This window comes from Rhinolophus sinicus, linkage group LG07 (genome assembly GCF_036562045.2).
Source record: "Rhinolophus sinicus isolate RSC01 linkage group LG07, ASM3656204v1, whole genome shotgun sequence".
Lineage (NCBI taxonomy): Eukaryota > Metazoa > Chordata > Mammalia > Chiroptera > Rhinolophidae > Rhinolophus > Rhinolophus sinicus.
In genome coordinates this window covers 118,818,357-118,843,949 of record NC_133757.1, presented here as the reverse complement: position 1 = coordinate 118,843,949, position 25,593 = coordinate 118,818,357, and the positions used below count along the sequence as shown (strand labels likewise).

At 35.7% G+C, this 25,593-nt stretch overlaps 1 long non-coding RNA gene across 1 annotated transcript in view; it reads left to right on the top strand.

Annotated features, from left to right (window-relative positions):
* Nucleotides 1-25,593, top strand: part of LOC141572833 (uncharacterized) — a 380,091-nt gene that overhangs the window by 237,292 nt on the left and 117,206 nt on the right. The window contains exon 2 of the long non-coding RNA XR_012498326.1: nucleotides 16,005-16,040. This is a non-coding gene — a long non-coding RNA (uncharacterized LOC141572833). The remainder of the gene's footprint in view (nucleotides 1-16,004; nucleotides 16,041-25,593) is intronic.

Sequence of the window (25,593 nt, the reverse complement as noted above, 5' to 3'; positions counted from 1 at the left end):
TCAGGTATTCCAAGCAAGTGATTCAATATTCATGGGATTAAGTAGTCTCTTTTAGAGGTTTGTGTTTCAAGAAACAAACTTTCAATTGCAATTCTTCTACTAAGGTGACTTTGGAAATTCTTATCATTGCTGTCCTGCTTCTTATTGCTATAATATTAATAATGAGGTGTTACCTCACTGAGGGAATAAATTACTAAAATTTAGTAAAAATTCTTTTGAACGCTAAGATTATCAAAAGAAAGTCTGTAGTGTTCGTATAGTCTAAAGTGCTGAATTTCAAATTTCACAAAACTTTTTTATTGAAAAACTATTGTGGATAATGGAAAGTATTTCACTAAAGCAGTACTGTCTTTTTAATATTCAGTGATGGTATTAAAAGACAGCATCACCTAACTATAGTTCATTGTTCAGTAGAAGGATGAACATTTTTCCTTTATTTTTTATGACTCTTTTAAAAAGCACTACTCGCGTGTTGAGTTTTTTTAAGGCTAAAGAAAAATATCCTAATGGAAAAGTGAAATCTCAACTTCTTGGCCTGAAACCATGTAACACTGTTTTTCAGACAGGAAAAGAGGAAGAGTGAAAAATGTGATGAACCCTTAATACTATAAGCTCCTCTAACTGAGATGTGGTGGTAATTGCTTTTTATTTTTTTTTTTGTAACATCTTCTGGAAATGGTAATGCTTTCAAGTGAGGATCAAAGAGAATGACCTACATAAGAAATAGATTGCAACATGTAGTTACATTTTTCATCCTTTGTAATATGCTTCTTGAATCCATACTTCTAATAAGAAACACAGCATAATGCTCATCATTTTTTAAAATGAGTTGTCACTAAGGTCAGATGGGATACTTGGAAACTAGAAAAAAAAAATGATTTGGACCAATAGATGGATTAGTAGATGGACCACTCTTTACATATCACACTTTTACGTTTAAAGGAAATAAGACCAAAAATTCAGAAATATATATACGTACACACACACACATCCACACACATATATTTTTTAATTTTATAAATGTATATATTACATATATTTGGATATGTATATATTGTGTACATATATTCCTGAATTTTGTATGTATACATATGCAGATAATATGCATAAATATATATGTATATACACAAAAACATGTATGCATACTAACATTATTTATTTCTGGTGCAATATCTCTGTGTGTGTGTGTGTGTGTGTATCATCAGAAATCGGTAATTCACCTATGTTTTTCTACCCAAAAGATTCATTAAAAACAAAGGGTTTTAATATAAGGGGAGGTAATAAAATGATACTGTTTTGAGTTTAAAACACATTTAATTCACAAATATTTATTGTTGTTTTTCCAGCCCTAAATTTAGCCAGCCAGGAGGTGTACCTCAAAATAAGTGGTTAGTGGGAAATTTTCACAAGAAAAGATGTGTTGCCAACATATCACAAGGTCAAAGTTAGTGTCGTTAGTGTTATATTCTCCAACATACAGATTTTCCTGGAGGGTATTACCTTAAGACATTATCTGCTAGCCTAATGAAGCAGATATTTCAATGATGAAAGTTCCCAGAGGAGACCAGAGTTCTGTGGAAAGGTTCCGTATAGGAATTAGTAGAGGAAGACTTCATTGGAACCAAAAAAAAAAACAAAAACAAAAAAAAAAGTCAAACCACTTAATTCACAAATTTTCCACAAGGGCTGCCCTTTTTAAATTCTCCTTCCACCAGTAAATTAAAAAATCACAGGCGCTATAATGTTCTTTAGAAAATGTTGGGGCTCGTCCTCAGATATCATTGGTAAATGTCCTTTATAGCAGACAGTGAAAGAAAATCTCCTTGGTAATGGCCCAGGCGGGGTGAGTACATTGAAAATAGTCACATTTGTTTTGATTGAAAATGATTCCTATCCTATAAAGATATCTGAAGTGGTGTTCTGTGGTTATAGCATCACCCTTCTTTCAAAAGGTAAAATTAATTTCTGCCTCGAGTCTAGATGTAGCCTTCCAGAACCATTACAGGGAGGCCAGAAAGAGCCGATGGATGTCTGCCAACATGCACTTAACAATTTTGGGACAAGCACAAAGGGCTGTGAGGATCCAAGAGGAAATAGAAAGGGATTAGTCAATATGCCTGCAATAAAAGGAAATGCTTCAATAAAGAGATAGCTGCATTTATTTTACATAGCAGATTTATCAGTTCCATAGACAGTTTGATATGCATTTCTTGAATATCTGTTTATTGAATCTTATTTGTCTTATAATCATGAAAAAATTTGATTTGTATTTCTATTGAAAGAAATATTGTTTCCAATAAATCAACCTCAGCACAACAAACCACTTAACTGACTTAATGAAATGCCTATCCAATAGGAGAATAGTGTTCAAACAAGACACTTGATATATAAAATACTGAAAAAAAAAATACTTTCAGTTAGAATGAGTCTCAAATTTTAAAGGGAAACTTACCACCTTTTGGAAGAGAACATACTGAATTGAAACCCTTCTGCTTCTATTAAAACATCTTCCTAATAGTCTACTACCCCACACTCTGGTCAGGCTTGTGCCTTAATGAAAGTTAATACTTTAGAAATGAACAAGTAAATTCAGGCTCAATTCAGAAGACAATAAAAATCATACCATTTGTCCACAGCGAAAATATTGAAGCGAATGTGAAAATGTACTTCACGTTTACAAAAAGTATCTATTAAAGAACCTGAAAATTCTGCCTTCAGATAACACATAGTACACTGAGTTCCTTGGTTTATTTATTCACTTAAACGAGAGAAAGAAAAAAAAAAAACTAATAGAAAAAACTTACCAAAATAAATGTATTAGAGTAAAGTAAAGGGATGTTCAATCAACACAGACTGCCTAGCTTATTAACTTTTAAATGTTTTAATATCCATGAATTCTATATTATGAATACTCTAAGGAATTTCTACCTGTAATGTCTGGTATATACTAATGCTTACTTTAATGAAAACACATCCAGAAGTTTTCTGTGTTAAAACCTGTGAAACATAAATAATATTAATAGAAGCGTTAGAATATTTAAGTGTGCCTTTTGTTCCTATAAAACATTTTTTTTCTACTTGAAAGGTATTTTATCTGAAGGGTGGTTATTCTGTATGTGAAACAAATTGAAAATTTTTAATTGAGATAAATGCACAGATTTGCTCTTTTGATTTTTGATGTTTTCATTTTAGCAGACTTTTCATGTACGTGTTTGCCAAGAAAGAAACACAGTATTCCTCATGCAGACGCTAAAATTTTCACTAAGGTGTTAGAAATCTGTAACTTCAATGAGAAAAATTAGAGCAAGGACTATCCATCCAGTTAAATAACTCTTCAGAAAGGACTGCAGAGATGAAGAAATTACCATTGGGAATTAGGTTCAGAATTTGGGGAAAGATCATGCGCTGGCTGATTCATACTTGTTCCTTTCCTTTAGGAGATAGCTCTGGGAAGACAAATCTCAATATCATTTTTTGGACATAACAGATATTTTCACATGCACAGAAATGAAGGTCATGTTTTCTCCAAGCGTAGAAAGCGTATTTGCTTTTCGGATTGTGTATTTGGATTCTAGACCAGGATGTCAGGACTAGAATAGATCTTAGATATTGTAGAGGTTAATCTCCTCATTTTACAGAGAGAAAGCAGAGCCTCAGAGAGATATGACTGCATCCAAAATGACCTCAAGTTCTTCAGGGTACAACCCACAAACAAAGCATACATTATAGGGAATTCATACTCAGACATGCCATTTACAATTGTCTCTACTTCTCTGTTGCTCCTGTGGAAACAGTTATTGTTGTCCTAAGATTTTAATGTGGTTTTAATTCCAAATCTCATCGTTCGTCTTCCATCTGTTCATCTTCTAGACAATGGTCAGTTGAAATGGTTCTGAATGATGAATGATAATGAACAAGCCATTTTACTTTATGAGATTATAACTCCACACAAGGTTGTTGTAATAAAAAACAAGTGGCTTATGTGGCCAACTGAACCCTTGTATGTAATGTCGCATAATTCAAAATATGCTTAATTGTTATTAGAGGTACCACAAGAATTCAAGAATGAAAATCTTGTCTGTTATTTATTCTTCAGTTTTAGTCTTATAAAATTCCCTAAAGGAGAGATGTGCCTCCTCCCAAGCCAGTGGGACTATGTGAGATGTTAGTCACTTACAGTATTCAAGTTCGCCTTTTCAGTACATATGTCAGCCGTCTCCTTAGCAGGTTATCATTTTCTTTTTAAAAATCATGTGTGCATAGATATTTACTTTAGGCACATAGATGCCTCTTGTATTCGGTGACCAGAACTGGAATCTGAGAAAGGCTCCAAAGACTAAGTTTAAGGCATTCACTCATAAATAGGAAATATTTCAAGTACGTGTTAAGCTTATTTCTCTGTTTCTAAGTAGGTTGGTTATTGTCTTTACTTAAAAGAGCCCTGGGCCTAGAGGAAAGAAAGCAGTCATACAATTTCTAGAAGTCTCTTCATTTAACTCTTTATGTCCCAGATTGGAAAAGTCCAGCGTTGTCTCCAGTTAGGCCAAGCTGCATTGACTCCACCTTGTTCGCTGACACCATGGAGTAGTTGAGTAGATGGAAGCCCTGAGGAAGCTCCTCAGTCAGCCAATGGCCTTGAACCTCAAAGGGTCTTGTGATAAACATGTTAACATTCTGACTGATGGAAACAGTACAAAAAAGTTCACACTTTTGCATAGAACGGGATCATATTGTGCATTTTGCAAAATTGTATTTATATTCAGTATCCTAGTATATGTGCATATGTAAGTCTTTTCATTATTTTTGGAGAAATTTTATTTGAAAATACTCTACTGGGGTTTAAAAAGAAAGGTATCTAATTTAATTTTCTTTCTTACTATTTTTATCCTGTCTTTACATGTGTGTCCTACTATAAACATTAAAGTGAAAAGAACTTTAATCTGTAATATGCCCGTAGAAGACAAAGTCAGCAAATATTACATTTATGATCCATCACCGTATGTAACAGGAGGGCCCAGGTGAAAATCTAACAAGCTTTTAGTGTCTACTCCTTCTTTTGATTTTTAATTTGAAGAAGTACAATCTAAAATATGAATAAGGTACCAAATGCCAGATTCATTCTTTTTTCCTGAAAAATTATATAGTCTAGATAATCACTCATAACCTTAAGTAACAATGACAATCTAAAAGACACACATTTGAAATGTTTTAGTTTCTTTTATCCTGTGTTTTTAAAGAAGGCATCCGTGTAATGCAGCTGACAAATTTTCTTTCTATTTCCTTGTTAGCTTTGCCCAGCTTTTCCAATCATCTTTTTTCATGATTCAATTGTAGTTTAACTTTTGCTATTTTTAAAAATAGAAATATGTTGAAGCAAAGCCTATTTCTTTAATTTTCTTTTTGAAATATTTTTATAGGCTAACTCATAGGGTAGTGTGTATGTGTGTGAATGTGTACATATATACACACATATCCATCATTAATGGATATGGGAGGCACAATAAAATTAATTTTGCTCATCCTTCTAATTTGATACATTTAAAAAAAATGACCTCATAGAAATTAAATGAATGGTACATGTTTTCGAAGCACTGTTAGATGTATAATTGGAAACCCAGTTTCTAAATGTCCTCTCTCCTAGCGAGCAATTGAGAAGATTCCAAAGGCACGTAATTGAAATAGCTACCAGTCAACCACAATGAGTCAAATTATGCCAAAGACTTTAAAAAACCCCCATGAGTATTAGAAAATGGTCAGCATGGCTGGCTCGCCACTGAATTATTCTGATATGTTTTTTGTTGTTGTTTGTTTGTTTGTTTTATTTTGTTTTGTTTATATTGGGTAGCATAAAAAGAAACAAACAAACAAAAAAACACCAAGATGTTTTTTTAAAGGCTCATCATTAGGCCTCTACTACTTCAGCGTCTTGTAAAATGCCTTCAAGTGCTAAACCCACCATCCATAAATCTACGGTTCTGTAGGCACTTAACTCCAACTTTTGGCCTAATGGCCTACTTGTTTGTTGAGCTGATGCACTATAGATTATAGGAGTTCTGTAGCTCATTCTCAAGGAATGGTGTGTCTGGCTCCCTTTTGTCTGAATTTGTTGTGTCTCCCAGTACGGTGCAGAAGCCCATGAAGTAGTAGGGAACTACTTCGCTTCTAAGATATATGTGTCTCATGGGTTTTCCACCAGCTGGAATTTCTCCTGATTTCATTGTGACACAAAACTGTCTCAATTGCTTTGGTCGGGTCTCTGGCTTGTCTGTCTGGCTGTCTTTGCTGTCTACAAAGTATTGCAATTTTGTGAACAAATCATGTACAAGGTAAATTTAAGATGGCATTCAATTAAAACAGGATCATGTTAGTATAAAGGCAGTTGAGGGGAGTGGGGCTATGACGCTCCTTCAGATTTTCCACTTTAACAACCTATTTTCAAGAATGGCAAGCCAAGCTGATAAACTCGTCTCTAAACTAAAACCTGGAGAGTTATTACAGGTGTCAGGCTGGAAACGACATTTATTGGCTGCCTCTGGAAATTTCAATCTTGTCCCTTTAAAGGCAAAAGGGTCTAATGCACTGGGTTGGTAGATCTTAGAGCGGTTTTGTTCTGTTGTAAATTAAAGTGTGTAGATTTACTTTGCTGATGAAATTCTGAGATTTAAACAAAGTGAAAGATGACAGGGTTCCCTAGTTTATTATAAAATAACGATAAATAACACTCAGAGCATTGGAGAGTAAGGGTATCACATATTTTTTATAATTCTTTATAGTACATCAATATACTGCTGGGCTTGTTCATATGTGTAGTATATAATGTTAATCTAATTTAAATTAGTATTAAAATGATTCTAATTATTAATGATACACTTTTGGGCAAGTCTCTGACATAAACCTGTTAACCTAAAATTGGTGAGAATATAAATATTCTGAGACAAAAAGAAGATATATATTCAATAGATTTCAGAAGAGAGTCTCATGAAACCTTGACTAAACATATTTTCTGAATTTGCTTCTTTTAAAAATTGATCTTTATAATTCTGTGCAGTAATAATGCTTGTTGGAAAATCTGTCTCTATGTTCAGGTGAAATTGTATCCTTTGTCCTACCTTATCATAGGAGTAGCACAAAATGACTTTGATTGTTCCCCTACCACCATTTTGTAATTACTTTTTTTCATGTTTTATATCTTTGGTCCTTCCAGTAAAAGTGAGAAGGATGGAAAAATGGAAATTTGCAGTTATTTGAGAGTTAATAACTGACCCAATGGTTACCTCCTTTGGAATTCTGAATTTACAACTCAGTAGGAAGTCACTAAACTTTAGAATTACCATGTTATCCTGGTAACCATATCTTACTTATAACTGCTACTCTGTTACACATTAACATTGTGCTCTTGTCTAGGCCATTTAACCATAGTTTCTCTTCCCTTATCTGTGAAATTGGGTTTCTCATCACCTATGACAGATATTTTGTGAGATCAAATAAAATAATGGATGTAAATTTTTTTGGAGATTCTTACAAAATATGAACCTGATGAAAGTTAACAATGAACTATTTTGTTTTTTTCTAAAACTATTGTGTAAATTCCTATGAATGCAGTTATGGATAAAATTCTATAAAAATTGTACACTTTGCTTCTGATTAATTCTACCTTTTTCTTTTCCTTTCTTTCTTTCTTTCTTTCTTTCTTTCTTTCTTTCTTTCTTTCTTTCTTTCTTTTTTTATTTTTTGAGAAAAGTTAGATGTCTTCCAAGTGAGAGTATAGATAAACCACACTGAAGTTCTTTCATTCTTTAAAAGGTATCAGTTAATTGAAGGGGATTATATTTAGTTTGTTATGTGAAAGACCAAGGAAATGCATATAAGAATGCCTTTGTTAACTAAGAGAACGTTAGATCTAATGAGAACTTTGTTAATCAATACAGATTCAAATACTGGTCAGTCTTGCTATGTCCTATATGTGGAACCAGATGAAGGAAGTGCTGATTCTACGAAAGCACAGAGGACTTCAGTTACTTATTTCAAGCAATTACACAGTACACAGCTATTATGTGTGAAGGGAGATTTCACTTCAGTTTAGAACCCATGTATTCCAGTCGTTGTGGCTGCATTACAAAGAACCCTCAAACTTGTCAATGCCTGACATGACTTTTGTTGAGATCTGTGTACAAGAAATCCAGGTGTCTGATTATTTCTTGCACAACTCATCCATATAAATTAAGTAGAGTTTTATTGTAGACTCTTTTTTTTTTTTTCACACACATGAAGCATAGGGCATATTTTTTAAGACAAAAACTTCCTTACCTATCTCAGCTTCCTCTATGGGTCTCAGAGATTCACACTAAGCATATATTTAGACAGCTTTCTGTGGACTCTTTAAAGTAGAGGCTAAGTTTGTACAATACCAAATAATATTGGATGATTCAAATGAGAATTTAATTTCAAGTGAAAATTGAAAATTTTAGAAATTGAAGTTTTGTTTTTTATGTGCAATCGATACATTCTCTGCATTTATAGAGTCTAGAAAATAGTTATCAGTATACTTCCCAGGTTTGCGTCACCTCTGGGCTTTTCATTATTGTTTCTCTTTCCTATAAGTTGGGGTGTGTGCATTTTTCAAGGATCCCCCAGAAGAATAACACTGGGTGGCAATTTCCCTCGTTTATTCCTAAATTCTTATTAGTGGTGGTCTTGGTAAACCCGGCAAGTTCTGTGGTAGCTTTAAGCAAGTAGTTGTCAATTTGAGCAGAGAAACTCCCATGCAGAGAGCTGTCAGAGTTCCCCATGCGATCAGATGTATTTTTCATAAGAATTGTCTTTGCTGTAACTGTAACACCCGAGAGCTATGATTCTTTACTGTGGGCAGACAGCGTTGCAGCTGGCTTAGGGCTCAGGCCCACAGAGGGTTAATGAACACTTCACAGTTGCTATTGAGAGAAGGTTAGTTTAAGGAAGAATTCGCAAGATGATTGTAGTCCCTGATTTGTTCGGACATGCCTCGGTCCAGGTAATATTATGTTGTATACATTGTCTTCCTGGTATATATTGATAAGTAATAAGGGAGGAGGTCCATGAGAAGGTGCCATTGGCCATTTGGCTACTGCACTGTCTTTCTGTGTAAACAAATGAAGTTTATACTGGAGGGTGAGAAAGATCGTTATAATTAATAGCAAAAGAGGCCAATATTTGTTAAGGTGACCGTTGTTAGCAGGGTTTATTTTTATCATCATCCCAAGGATTGGGAAGAGCTACAATTTTACCCTGTAATCTTACAGGGTTCATTGGTACTGACTCTGGATTACGTGTTTAACTTGATTGTACCCATCATGAGCCTCCTGATTACAATAGTAGATACATATTATCTCTGGGCATTCCTTCTATGAGACTTGATAAGTAGTGGTCCATTGCTTATTTGATGGCACTCGGTAATAATAGTGGATTGTATCTGCTTTGAAGTAAAAGTTGGCCCATAGGGTCTAGAAATCATTGAGGAGTCCCATGTGGCATCTTAGAGTCTGGTTTTCCAGGAATAGGAGTTGCTAGTAAAGGTAATTGTAGGAGGAAGAGTGCAAGCCTCAGGGTTCATGTATGCGATCATGTTAGTGGGGTTGACTAACCCGAGTAGCCAGCAGCGTGGTTCCCATGGTACCCAGTCTGCCCCATGCTCTGTGTCTCCATGTGATGTGCATGTAGGGTGTTGTTTCCAGTCGTACCTTGTCAGCAGAAGGATGTAGATTACGTGGATAGGAGTGATCCACCAATAGCTGTTTAGTCACCACTGGTGAGGATGAAAAGTCTTCAGGTAAGGAAGGGGCACAGTGACAGAGCAGGGATGTAAGTCAGCGATCATCTGTGGCCAGCAGTATAGGATCTGATTGTCTCTGGGTTTTCCCCAAAATATTGTTACCTAGTCCAGGGATGATTAATTCCACTTCTTGGATGCTAGAACTAATTAAAGGTTTGTTGCAAAAAATTTCCCTTAGTTGAGGAAAGTACAACTGACCCTTGAAAAATGGGGGTTAGATGAACTGACACCCTTATCGTCAAAAATCCACTATAACTCTTGACTCTTCTAAAACTTAACTACAATTATTACTCTGTATTCCCAAGGATTAGTTTCAGAACCCCCACAGATACCAAAATCTGCAGATGCTCAAGTCCCTTATGTAACATGGCTGAGGACAATGAATACAGTCTGTTGTAAGCATCCACAGATTCCCAACCGAGAATCAAAAGTACTGTTTTCCATCTGTGGTTGGTTAATCTGCACATGCGAAGCTGGGGGTAGGGGATACAGAGATGCCAACTATATTTATTGAGAAAAACATCCGCATATAAGTGGACCTGTGCAGTTCAAACCCATGTTGTACAACGGTGAACTGTACATGGGAAGCTAGATAGCAGTGAGAACTTTGTTCGTCTTATGCTGGATGGTGGGAGGATACAGGCTGAGAACGGTCCCAGAGTCTGTGGTTCACATAGGGCCTTGTGAGGACCAAGGACAACGTGGCGAGGCTCTGGGTTGTTTATAAGGGAAAAGGGGAAGGTGAAAGTACCAGGTGGTTGTTCCTTCACTTTGGGTAGCAATGCCCGGGTTCCCATGTCTGTAAAACCTGATAATTGGATGTGTCTGGTGTCTGTATGAGCGTCAGTAAAGGTTGCAATATCTCTATCAGTGGTCTCCGTATGTTTTGTCCATTTAAATATGGTGTCGTTATGCCATGTGTATGGATTTAATGTAGTCAGACTTGTGAGCAGTGTTTTTCACCATTTGAGGGAGCAGTGACCTTCAAGTTCTCTCTATAGCCCTTGTTTTAAAAGTTCATCACGTCTTTCTTTGATACCTACTGCTGTAGCATAATAGCATTGGAAAAAGGAAAAAAAAACACACCAAAAAAAAAAAAAAAAAAGGAGCTATGTTATTTTGTGTTGTTCATTACAGCATTTGTGTTGTGGTTAAGTGGGAGTGTTGATCTGTTTGTAAGACTTGTGGCTCTCCCAAAGGCTTTAAAACTATTTTGCTGACCCCTGGGTGACATGAGCAGAGGTTGGCACCTTGCTTGGACAAGCCAATAGAAGACCTTTGCAGGTATCCACAACTGTTATGTCATACGTAATGACTTCTACCACTGTAGGGGGAGGCCCAACAAAATCAGTTTGTCAGTTTTGACTTGGCCCTTCTCTTCTGTAAAATTTTTGGAGCCTAAACTACAGTTAATGTGGTATAAGAGTGATTATCTGCTAGAAGGGTCCTCTTCAAAGACCTCTGGATCCCTATATGAGAGTGGGACCCTACCCCTGGCAAAGGGCATGGCAGATGACAAAGGTGGGGCTGTCTCTGAGGGGCACCTGTTGTGGATTGTAACCTCACCCTTTTCAATATTGTAAGTATTCCACTGATTTACTAGAGATTATCCAATGTGGGACTCCTTTATCCCTTAGGGTCTATTCTAGCCCCTCTTATTCATCTTAGACTCATGCTTAAAAGAAGCCCTGGATGATTGGTTTCTGCTGGTGGTAGGAATGACCATGCTGTTGATAGTAATTTTGATGTAGGCTAGATGGAGTATTGGTAGGAAAACTAATAAGCAGTGTTAGCTCTGCATTGGTTTTCCCTGAGTTTCTATTCAATCCAGGACATCTACACTTTTATGAGTTGTTTTATCATTAAACATCATAGCCAGTAAGGAAGACTTATATTTGTCAGGAACCTTCCTGAGAAACAACTGTGTGGACTCAGGACTCAACTCAGCCTCCTTTGAACTTGAAAATTATTATCCATTCTTGGAAAGCCCATGCTAATTAATATCCCTGCTGACAGAGGAGGTCTCTGGTCTTGCTCAACATTTTCCATTACTGTCAGGCTGTTAGGAGACCTAATGTAGGGTGGACAGAACTTCAGGGTTTCAAAGGCCACATCATAAAGGTATGCGTGGACAGGGTTCACAACTCTTGTGACCACTCCCATCTTGCACACTAATTGTGTGGCATCCTTTACTAGGGACATCATTTTCCATCTTATACTATGGTAGTCAGTTGTTTGATTTCAGCCCCCATTACGTGAATCTTACTGCTGCCAGATGTATTCTATATAGTCAGGTGCCCACTTTCTAAATTTATTTCCAGAGTTAGGTTCTTAAGAAGAGACTAGGCTTCTGGGTGAGTGAGAGGGTATATATCCTTCCCAAATAAGAAATGTCCCCTTTTTCTTGACCCTTCTTCTCTTTTCTGCTTTTCTCTGCTGGTGAGCCCTGGTGAAGCTGAGGGTAAATTATCCTCACCATCGTTCTGGCTTTTACTCTAGGGGGCATCAGCTCTCTTTTCTGGGGTCCTCTTCTCTCTTTTCCTAGATGCCTATGTCATTAAGCTACTTGCCAAAGAAACAAAACACCCAGGTGGCTTACCAGATGAGTTATCTGACAGCTTTAAGAAGTAGATTTCAGAGACAGGAGAAAAGTTTCCAGTTTCCTTCTTCCAACACCATCAACAATATTGAGAGAAATGTCTACTAAATCTATCTATCTAAAGAGACTGTTATTATTACTTATGAATACCATTGGATAATTACCTAATAAAAGTTTATGAACAGAATTCCATAGCACGTTAATAGGGCCACATACCATGATAATGTAGATTATATTATAATAATAGCCATGCATGAGTCGGTTAATATTATGCAACCTATAAATTAAGCCAACTGTGTTATTAACTCAAAAGGCAAAATTTTCAGATGAGTTTAATAGATGCCAACTTTGGAAAGTGAAGTTAAGGTTAGTTTTTGTTTGAATATGACATTATGGCAAAGCTAGATAGCACAAAATAATTGTATGAAAAAAATGATACAATGAGAACATTTAGTAAGGTTACTGATTATAAATTGGTATATAAAAATCAGAGCTTATCCTAAATAAAGAATAACAAGTTAGGATATATTCTATAAAAAGTGAAAAGAAACATAAGGAAAGATGTGAAAAATACGGAAAACTATATTTTCTTTTTCATAAGAAGATTTGGTATATCTTTTAAAAAAAAATATGCTATGTAAATTACTGAATAAATTAATATGCTGAAACTCAAACCAAATATGATTTTTTTGTGGTTCTGTGATTTTAATAAAACGATTCTTAATTTTATCTGAACATAAACATACAAATATTAAAACAAAAGTGATGGGGAGGGAACTAGCCTTATAGATCCTGGAATATGGTGGAAAGCTGTAGTGATTAAACATCACGGAACTGGCAAAAGATGAACACGCGTTCTCTGAAAAAGGAGTAGGAGTTAACTAGGTGAATGTGAGGGGTGCTTAGAAAGAAAGGAGCAGGACTAACAAGTGATGCAAGTACAGGGAAGGTAGCTGGACAGGTGGGGGCCAGGTTATGCACATTGTAGGCACTGATAACAGTATCTAAGAAAAATGTGAAGTCACTGGGATATTATATCCAGGGATATGAGAGGATAGGATTTGATTTGGAAAGATCATAGCTCTAGTATTACTAAATCTGAGCAATAAACGGGTAAATGAAGACCAAAAAAATTGAAATGAGGAAGTCCCAGAAGTCTAAAAGAATAGTATTTTGAATAATTGTTTATCTGAAAAAAGAAGCCTTGCTTTTACGTTCAAATAAGGAATACAAGTTAATTGGACACAGAATCTTTTATTTCTCAATATTCTTTGGAATTTGCTTTATTGCTTTTGGCATTGGGTATAGTGGAAACATTTAAAAATATATAGATTTTTGTTAATGTGTTGGTGATCTGTCTTTTTCTTATAAACATGAATACTTGTGATATTTGACTTGAGAATCATAATATAAAATTTTCACCATGCTATATCCAATATAGAGAATGTCTTATCTATTTTTCAAAATGCATGTTAAACACTCTTGGTTTTCAGACATAGCCTTACTTTAGATTAGAAAACGTCTATTATTTTATAGTATTATTTCTTCTCTATAGTTTTTTTCCCTTTAATCCATGGATATCTGCTTCTAAATTATTAAATACAATGACTTGTTTTAGCATTTTATTTCACCTTTTTCCTGTTTTCTTACTTTTTGGTCTCTTAAAATTAGGTTTTCTATAGTTTATAGCCTATTTACTATCTCAAATGTGAATTATACTTTGTTTATTTTGGTTTTTATTTTAAAGGAATCATTGTTTAACTTAATTGGTTATACATATGTCACTTTCTTTTATAGATGGTCAAAACATTTCTATTAATCTCCTTCAAAAAAAGTTTTTAGATAACCGTATTTTATTCCAAATATTCAGTTCATTACTTCTCTGTTCCTCTGTAGTACTGTTTTTCCCTATGGACCCAGGTTAAATATTATCTGTTTCTTTATTTCAGTTTCCTAGGAAATGTTCTTAGGAAAAAAATATTATTTTCGTATTCTCTGAAACACTTCTAAGTAGAAAATTCTTAATTACATCCAATTAAATGAATGATGACAGAATTAATCATACACTTAAAGGGGAAAGGGAAAACACAAAAATATTGTGTGAAATAATCTCAAGATTATTACAAATCTTATGTATAAAATACTAGAATTAAATTGATCATTATTTTGTTCCATAGATGTAGTTATTTAAAGAGACCCGCATACGTTTTGACAAAGACTCCTTGAGCAAACTTCAGTCAGGCTTCTCTGATCTGTCTTCTTGATGAGCTCTCAACTTTGGCCTCCATCCTGCTCTGTATGCAGAGTCCAGTTTTTGCGAAAATCCTGTTAAATGGGTTTAGCAGGAATCCCCTATCCTTGATGTGTCCTCACTGTCAGTTTCCATCCATTGACTCCCTCACACTCTGGCAGGAGGTCTCCACTTGTTCCAGCTGTTCCTGGAATGGAGCCCAGTTCCATAATGAGGTCTCTTCTCCCCTACTGCAATAGACTCTGAATAACATCTGTTTTTATCACTTTAACTACAGTCTGACTCTGATTTTCTTTAAAAGTGCACTTCAGTATCATACAATATACAAGAATACATTGAAATTTGAGACAACATACTTTAAAGAGTAAGAAATAACTATAGAATAATTAAAAAAAAAAAATGGAATTAGTCAGACTTCTATCATTAAAAAAAAAAAAAAATCCCTTAAAAGGCCAAATAATAAAAGGAAAGACAGAACAGTGGGGCTCAAGCTGCAACATTCTCCTGAAAACCTTGTCTTATTAAGCTAATTGGTTTCTCTGTGCTTCCTGGCTGGCCCCAGGTGCTTTCTGCTCTGCTCTGTGGGGGGTCCAGGTTTTTCCAGGATGGTGTGTCTTACTCAGTGTGCAGTAAATAGTCAGTAAAAGCTAACTTCCTAACTGCCTGGAGCTGAACTGACTTGACAGCAAAGCTGTAAGTATTACCAACAAGGGAGTCCAGCCCAGTAGACCACTGGCTCCTCCTTCCAGACCTAGAGATCTTTTTATTGGCTATGCAGTGTGAGAGTGACCAATCGGAATTAACAAAAGGGAATGAGGACTGTCCTGTTTCATATCAAGATAATTAAAAACTAACATCTTTCCCAGGGTGCCTTTACACACATTTCTACCATAATATGCCCTACCTCCATGACAAACAATTTTGATAATAATTGTTTTATTTAGTAATGATTATGTTTAATAATAATAACATGGGTGGATATGTATTCTATTATTACTGTAAACTATTGTTTAATTTATTACATTGAACTTCATGACTTAAAGAAAATATTGTTTTAGAGAATTCATTGGTACACTCAAAAATTACTCTCCAAAGAATTAGTTTTGTAAACAGGATTGTTTTAAGTCTAATTCCTGATGTGACAAGTAAAAATATTTAAAAGTATTACACAGTCTATCTTGGTTCTTACACATAGACTTCAAAGTATAGAATTGATATTGTAAAAATAATAATAACAATAATAATAATAACAACATTTTTGAGAATGAGAGTTTACAAATAAGTAGATTTACTTTGCCTTATCTAGAATATCTTTCTAAAACTATTATTTTTTTCCTTCTTCTTAGGAACATTTAAAGAAACTTCAACTGGAGTAATACTGGGTAAGTTAAGTGCCCGAGTTCGTTTCATATGGTTGGGCAAAAGTCTCATTACTCTCTGTTAAAACACATTTTTTAATAATGAATATCTTTCATTTTGATTCTTGATTTTTACAGTGGCTGTGATTAAAAATAATTTATGATTGTAAATTTTATGCAATGGATTGTCAGGTCGCCTAGCTACCTTACTTGGTATTTCAAAAAAGTTATTCTGTGTCTGAGTACTATAACCACCATCTAGATAGAAGTCTCAGTATAGAAACAGATTGTTTCACATTTAGTTGCTCTTTAGTCCGATAAAAGTTTAGCTTTTCAAAACAATTTTGTCAAGTGAACTTAGGAAAAAAACGTTGATTTTCCTCAAGAGTTTGGCCTCGCTTAAGTATTAGACAAAAAGCTGGCATTGATAATGGAAACAGCAAGTGTCTTCATTTCACCAGCACTTACAAAACGTCAGTTTTCATGGCAATACTTATTGAACATAAAGTAATAATTCCACATACTCTATTAACTACAGGAAGGAACAGGATCCCAGTGTTTCTGAAAGGGGTTCCTAATGGCTCTGTACTATTTAATAATGAGATAGAAAACAGACTTTGGTGCAAGTTCAAGTTTTGGGTATGCCAAAGAAACTAGAGTTAACAGCAAAATAAATAAATCATGTTCAGTTGCTTGGTTGAATTTAACAAAATTTATTCAGCTGGTTGAAAAGATTGCTGAGGACATTGTAGGTAAAGTTTGGAAAATGTAATTGGGAATGTCAAAACGAATCATAACAAAATGTACAACTGTTCGGATTTTACTTTGCACTAGACATTCCTAATGCATGAGAATAGTTACTTCAGTGTCAGTTATGAAATTGTCCGATAGAGGAAAATTCATTTCTCTCTTCCTTTATGATAACACATTCTAATGGCTGTAGCCATATGAGAACATTTTTTTAATACAAAGGCCATGAATTATCTGAACCATGCCTGAGATTTGAGAGCAAAAAAAGTAATTTTCAATGTGCTAACGCTATACTTGGAACAGAGCAGTCCAATAGAAATGTAAGTCCTACATGCCATGGAAAATGTTCTTGCAGCTGAATACAAAGGATTAAAGAGAAAGAGGTGCAATTAATTATAATAACATTTTATTTAACCCAAACTATCCAAAACATTATTTTTTCAGCAGTGGTCAATGTAAAAAATGATTGAGGTATTATTTTTTTTCTGTATTGGTAAATCCGGTCTATATTTTATACTTACAGCACATCTCAGTTTAGACTAGCCACATTTCAAGCACTCAGTAGTCACATATTGGAAAACACAGGCTTAGAAAATATACCTTCACCAGATTTCAGTAGTATAATTGTCCTCATAAATTATATGCATCTACCATCATATTAAATGATGACTAAAATTAGAAATTTAGTTATCTGGCTAGGATATTTCTCTGTAAAACAGATACTGACTATTGAAAATTAGCATTCTTCAAATTAAAATGCTTAATTTATTTACAATAATTGATAACTGAAAGACATAACATTCAAGTTATCATTTTACTATTGATGGGTTGTTCCAATGTTATAAAAATGTCTTTCTCTCCTTTGTCTATTGACTGGGTATGTTAATGTTTCCTTAATGTATAAAATAGATATACGGTAAAACCATTTCATGGGAGATATACTTATAATTGAAATTTTATGAATCCACACGAATCTCCTCTATTTGTAAAGGACTGAAGTTCTGTAGGACCCCTGCTCTCGGGAGCACTAAAAATGATTTCATCTACCTGCCTGCTTGCCGCAACAGTGTCTTATCATAGTGAATGACACTCTAATCCCTTAACTGGTCTGTCACCACTCATCAGGAGACCATGAGCTGACCCCTCTCTGAATAGGTAGCATAAACTAGAGATAAAGCTGAATATTTGTTTGGTGAGAAAAATGAATACTGGGAATGTTCAAGAGATGGGCAATCCGTGGACACGGGCAAAGGAAACGTGGGTGGTCAAATACTCCGTCCCTCAGGACAATGTCTACCCGCTCAGACAGACTGCAAAGGCAGGAGGGAGAAATCAAATCACGAGGACGACTTACTTAGATTCCCTTTCGGATCATTAACCAACTGGTTTGGCTAAAAAAACCCCAAACCAGAAACCATAAAACTATTAGGTTGGAGCAAAAGTCATTGCGGCTTATCAGGTTAAGAACAATTGCAAAAACTGCAATGACTTTTGCACCAGCCTAATAACTAGTCACCCTTGATACAAATAAGTAAAGGAAACTTGAGGTAGCTAATAGTAAGGCCTTCATCTCATAGTCAAGGTTTGCAGGTCTAATTTATTAACCAGTTAATTTGATTGAGACACAATGGTTAAGTTTGTAAATTTAATAGTTTAAATTCACCATAAACCCATGGTCTTTTTGGTTCATAGTAACATGTTCATTCTTTCTCAATAGTGCAGACATGTCTGCTGTTAACCATTTTAATTGCCGTTTAAATTTTAAATGTCATAAGAATGGACCACATTATTTGAAAATTTAAATATTCTAGTCTTTTAAGATTCATTGAGCACAAATATTTGCACTCAGGGATGTAATACATAGGTCAAAAATTAGTACCTTTATTTTGAAAGTGATAATTATTTTTCTGTGTTATCTATTGCCAAAGCAGAATGGAATGAAAGCTAGTTATTGTCAGCCCTTGAAAAATAAGGATGATGACTTGAAAAAGTAATAGATAATGTTTTAACTATAGGAGAAAATTTTATGGTAACAATATATTAAAATGTGCATTGAAGGAATGTAAATATTAAATGTCCATTTTAAATCATAAATCACAACTAGTAAAATTAAAATATAAAACATGAATCATAGGTAATTTTATAATTAAGCAATATTATGTATTTATTGGTTTCATAAATTTAATAGCATCTTTGATTCATATTTTTAACAAATTCCACAGAGCAACACTCCCATATAGAAAAAGCCATAAAATCAACCAGTAGGTAGGGTAAAGAAGTTAATAGTATTTCCATAAAACTCAAGACAAATTTATCCATAGATGATTGAAAACTTGCAGTTTAGCTTCTAAATGGAAGAGAGAGAGAAAAAAAAAATCAGAGTGGCTGTTTTTACTGTATTGTAATATTTTATGTTTATGGAATGTTCCTGATTTCACCAGGGTCTTCACCTCATACATCTTATTAGTAAAGAGGATCCAGAGGCTCACAGGATGAAATGACTTAGGAACTTGAGAAAAGCATTGACGTAGAAAAGATATTTGAAATAATCTAGTACAGACCATTTATTTTATGGACAAAGAACATCTGGTGATTTTTGCCAAATAATATGCCTTTACACTCACAGTCTACATTCACTTTTTACCATTAATAGAAAATTCTACATTTTTTAAGAGGTTGGAAATTTGCCCCTACTATCAATGCGTGTGCGAGTGTTTTTGATGGCCATGTCTATCTCTCCTCAGCTCCAGAAAAGAGAGCTAATTGGCTAAAGCCGTCTTCCTGGCCAGAGTGATGAACTAGCACAATTTGTGACAGCAAGAGCCAGGGTCAGTACTGTCAGCCTATTGCGGGGAAAAGTCCTCTCTCTTTCTGATGGGCTTGGGATTACGAAGATGTGAGACCTGAGGTTTTGTGGTCATCTTGTCACTATGCAAGGAAGAATGAGTTTGAGAAGAAAGACAACAGAGTTGAAATTAGTAGTTCTCATATGTCCAACACTGCTCCATTGGGAGCCCCTGATCTGCTGTGCCTGAAGCCAATCCCGTACCTGGCCTTCGTAATTAGGGGAGAAAATTAAGTCAATTTTTGATTCAATACAGTTTTGATTTGGTTTTCTGTCACTTTCAATTGCAACAGTCTTCGTTGGTTAAAGATATTAAAAATTGCAAATTTTTCTACGGTTAGGTCTTCAAATGGCCCACACTTAACTTGTATGTTGGACGTCAGTGTAGGGACCAGAGTCTTCTTTACTGGCTTTCGGTTTATTGTTCTTGCCGTGGGGAGTCTCGCCATGATGTTTGGGTGCTGAGGTTTAATTTAGCTTACCTACTGACAGTACCTTCACTAAATGGGGAAGATATCCATGTCATTCCATAATGGTATGCAAAGTATATTTCTTAGACCTTTTGTACTAAAAATACCATTTGAATATGAGGCGAGCAATGGCAAACTAGGGAACAAAAGACAAATAAGTCTGGAAAGGGTGGTAGATTTTGTCAGAGTTCAAATTATTCCCTTTCCCTCTGTCACATACTACTTCCCAGTAGTTCCTTCCTGCAAGAAGATTATACACCCCTACTCTGAATCATTTCACTGTGGCCATGTGACCTGATTTGGTCAATGAAATATGAGCAGAAGTTACACGTGTCACTATATGGACAATTTGACAAGGCTACAGTACCCAAGTATTCAATGAAACATTACTGTAGGTGATTCTGTGAAGTTATTTTGTAGCTATGATTAACATTTAAAATCAGTTGACGTTATGTGATGGAGATTGCCATTGATAATCTAGGTGGACTTGATCCAATTTGTTAAAAGTCCTTAAAAATAGAACTAAGGTTTCTGTAAGGGAGAAGAAATTCTACCTGAGGACTGCAGTGTCAGCTTTTGGACAGGAACTTCCAGCTTTTTTAGGCTGCCCTTCCTGACAGCCTCCCTCCTCCCCTGTGGATTTCAGATTTGCCAAATCAGTGCAATCTCTCTCTCTCTCTCTCTCTCTCTCTCTCTCTCTCTCTCCCTCCCTCCCCCACTCTGTCTCTCTCTCTCCTGCTGATTCTGTCTCCTGGGAGGAACCCTCAGTGATACAATTTCAGGGAGAAGCTTTAAGCACCAGCAATGAGCTGTGCTTGTCTCTCTTCCTTCTCACACCACTTCCACCATGTTGCAAAACAAACACAAAAACAAGCAAATACAAACCCATGAGGCAGAGATTCCGGCAACTGGCAATGGATACGTAGTATCAGAAAATGTAAATTTTAATCTTTGCAAACTACTGGGATTTGGAGCTTGTTTGTTATTACATCATGTCTTAGTTTAAGCTGACTGACTCAGGAAAGGAGTCAAAATATGTCCAAAACTGAACGCCATCATCTTCTCTGAAAACTCTTTATACTCTTTATATCAGTTTCTGTTAATGTGGATTTGGACTCCTGGCCACAAACCTATGTGTGATCCTTCAGGTCCCACTATAGACGATTACAAAGCTTTACCTGGCAGGATTCCTAGGCCAAAACTGCCATTCACATATCAGTGTATTGCCATCTCTGATGGGAGTTGCAGCCCAGGACTCAGCCTCCCCTGGTGGTCTCTGCGCTTATACACATTCCTAGCCCTAGTGTCTCCATTCAGAGGGCCCTTGGCTATGGCCTTCCCTGGTGTCTCTTCCAAGGTCTCCTTATTGAGGGGACGGGGGGGGGGGACCTGAAAGATACTTTCCCCCTCAACTCAGTATTTAGTAGTTTTCCACTCTTTGCCCAACCTACTCCTTTCCCAGATCCCCAGGTCCATAAAATTATATAACCCTTTTGTTTGGGGCACCCTGAGCAGTGAGACGATGCCCAAGTCTGTGCCCACCCGGACCCTTGCAGGAAGCCAGTCCACGGGGAGGAACAAAACACTGGAGGACCACATCTTCTGCCTTTTTGCTAATGCTGATGTTATGGTAAAAGGCTTGATGGTCCCTTTCATTTGGGTTTGTTGTCTGATTAGACTGCTCTGACTCTGGGCAGCTCAGCTCCCTCCAGCTCAGTTCAGCCCTTAACAGTCACAGCAGCCTACACACAGCAGTGAGTCATTTTTGACTCCTTTATTTTTCTCATTCTGACATCCAACCCATCAGGAAGTAATATTGGACTGTATTAATAAAATGGTTGCGATTAGGGTTTCCAGGCAGGAATTCCCACCCGTTCTCAGGAATTCATTTTGCTTTCTTGTTCCTGAATCCAGAGATATAAACTTTGTCTGTTCTCCATGATGAATCGTTTCCAGAAAGTGATGGCTGATACTACCAACCACCTGGGTTCAAGGAGCCGATTTTCCCAATCCTGAGACCAAATTTTCTCAGGATTCAGGTACAGAAAAGCAAAACAATTCCTGAGAATGGGCGGGAATTCCCTCCTGGAAACCCTAATTGTGATCATTTCCTTCACTTCTGCCACCACCGTGAGCCCTGGCAGCACCACCTCTCACCTGGATTAGTAAAAGTGTCTGTCGCCCCACCCTTCTCCCAATTCCTGCTGTTGCCTATTCTCAAAACAATAGCCAGAATGATCTTGTAAACATGGAAGTCAGATCACACTACTTCTTACCCAAAATGCTGCAATGGAATCTCATTTCCCTCAGAGGACGAGCTAACATCTTCACAATGATTGATGAAGCCCTAAATTTTCAGTACCTTCTTGGGCCTGCTGTTCTGCTCCCAGGTAATGGCCCTGCTGACTCTTTCCCCTCTCTCACGTCTTTATGAAGATGCTGCTTTCTCAATAAGTCCCACTTCAGGAACCTTATTTTAAACTGTGATTTAGCCACCCCAACCTCTAGACATGATCCACTTTATATGGCTCTATGCTTTCCATTTTTCAATAGTATGTGTCCCTTTATATTATACTATATATATTTTAGTTTTTAGTTATGTTTATTGTCTGTTCTCCCCTCCCAAGAGGGTAAGCTTCACGTATGGTGACATTTTTTTTTTTATTATGTTACATTTTCTTCAATAATGAAGCCCGTCATAGGACAAATATTGACTTAGAATACATGCTCAATAAACATTTTTAATCTGTAGACAGACAAAAATAGGGAGACTGCCCTGGATTGTGGTTTGGAAGCCTATAGGTTTTGGTGTGTTCTAAATACTTGCTATGTACTCAGTCTCCCCCATTCTGCCACATGTTATACTAGGATGTCACCCCCACCACACACACATCAAGAATCGTACCTTTCTCAAGGTATTTTCCCTGTCAGCCTTCATCTGAATCCATCCGCCAGATTAAATCCTAGCTGTTCTTTATTCCTTGTCCCAAAAGCCATACTAGATTGCAGATAAATTGGATAAGCCAATCACAAACAATAGTTTATAAGGCATGATGTGTCACCTATAATAGATCATGTTTAATTTTCACAGATTCTTTCAGTGTCTAATTCAAAGGACGCCTTGTGCAACCATTTTTTAATACAGGGCCAGATGGGGTACATTATGAAGAGCGATGGCCATTCAGGTCAAGCTTGTAGTCATTACTCATAAGCAAGTCATACATAAAATAAAAGCTATGGATCAGCAAATATCATGGATGATTAAGTTCCCCCCTCAGATTGTGGATACATAATTGGTATTTTGGATTACTTTTTAGTGAACTATTTCACATAACCCAATGGACATTTTAATATTAATGTACGAATGTCAGGGGAATGCAACCATATACATAGTATACATGTAACTGTACACACAGAGATATATGCACATATATAACAAGTTCTAGAAAATAGAAGGATATATATTCTATTTATTTTAATTATTAAGTGATAACAACTTAACAATATGTTCAGAAAAATCAATTTGGCCAAATGGGAAAACAGAGGAAAATAAAATGAATTTAACTCCATATTTCTACTTCCAACATAGAAAGAACATTTATTTACTTTTAATGTAATATTGTGGATTAAATTAGGATGTTTTAAAATTTGACGACTTAAAAAATTATGATTTGTATTAGAATTGTGAGGATCTATAGAATGACTTACATATCAGATTGGATCTTGTCTACTGTAATGTAATTTATAATAAATGAAGAGGTTAAAAATTCAGTCCCATATACTTTCAAAAAAACAAAATAAAACAAAAAAACAAAAAAAATGAGAAAGAAAAGAATTTAGTTTACCCAAACTCTTTGTCCCATATCTAAGTATTTATACAGATGTTAAACATTAGGCTTTCCATTATGTTGATTGATTCCAGTCACCTTAAGGGTTTTCCTCTCCATAGATGTTGGCACAATGGGTTTTTTTAAAAGCTGTTGGTTTGAATGATGATCATCAAGGGAAAGAATATGATACTTCTAGGAGAATTTTAGCATTTCTGTAAAGTGTAAGATTAGCTCGTGGTGGTGAAGAGAAATCCATAATAACGTCAAACATATGAAATCCTTATAATGAGGTCTTGAGTACTTGATCATAGGAAAAGAATAGAGATCCTTTCAGTGTATTTGATATATTTAAGAAAAGAAAAAAAAAGGTTTCTCAGTGCTGCTGTAGACCTCAAAACACGGTGAAGGTCACTGCAGTAGGAAATGTCTCTGCTGATTTAGATAAATGTGGCCTCATTCCAATATATTCTGTTTTTCCTTTTATCCAATCAAAAACCTACCCCAGGTTTTTACTGTAGGCTGTCAGACAGAGCACAAATATTTCATAAACCATAGTGGGCTTATTAAGTTGGCACCACTTTTAGCCTTTAGGGTAGTTTACTTCATGATTTAAAACGCTTCCCTCCCCCTTCGTAATTATGGAATACACAATACAGATATTGTTTTGAAAACCTAATGTTAATGATATCTCCCTATCCATGGGCTGATATTACTACACAAATCGAGGTTATAGATCATATTTCAGGAATGAATGTGGATGTGGAGATGTGCTGTTGATGAGTAATTTACATTAAAAATACCCAAAATAAATAAGCCTCTTAAAAATTTGATGATTCTAATATTTAATTTATGTCTGTACACTCTGGTTGCCATAATAAAATAAAGAAGGAAAAGTCAGACACAAAAGTCATGTAGTATCTTTGGAACTTAAAAATCTTTTTTTGAGGGTTACTCTAAGGCAGACCCTGTTAGATAAACGTAAAATATACTCAATCTTTACTTTGTATGAGAACTGTACATGTGAAATATTATTATTGTTACCATTTTCCAGACAAGGGAAATTAAGTAACTTTTCCAAAGTTTCAGATCTAGTGAGTACCAAAGGGGTATTCAAACCTGAATGCAATGATTTTTAGAGTGTTCTCTTAACCACTGTACCGCTATTAATTTGGGTAAAATGTAAATGAAGATCCACAATAAAGCTAGTAATGGAAAGTAAAGGACTGAAAAAGAATTCCCTGATCAATAAAAATATGATTAAAATGAAATACACCAAGTAGTAGAGAAAATACAAAATGAGTTTAGGAATAATAAAAAATATGGCAACTTGTAACAAAAACAGTAATGTTTTATTTGAATAAGATCACACAAAACGATATACAGACTGTGTTAAGAGAATGAAACTATGCTAAAAGAAAAAAGGTTCAGTAAGGTTTCAACAGTGAGGTATTAGTCTTAACACACTGACTTAACTCAGAAGCAAAGAAGATTGCTCAGTGGTCAGGACTTTGATTCTCTGCTTGGTCCCTTCATTCACTCAGGCAGGCATGCGTCCTTAGATATGTCTTGAGGGCTCTCCATGCAGTGAGTGATACAAGTGTTGGGAGATTCCGGGGCAAATAAAGCCGAGCCACACCACAGCCCTAACTGAGCTGATGCTAGTATTACTGTTGAGGGAGACA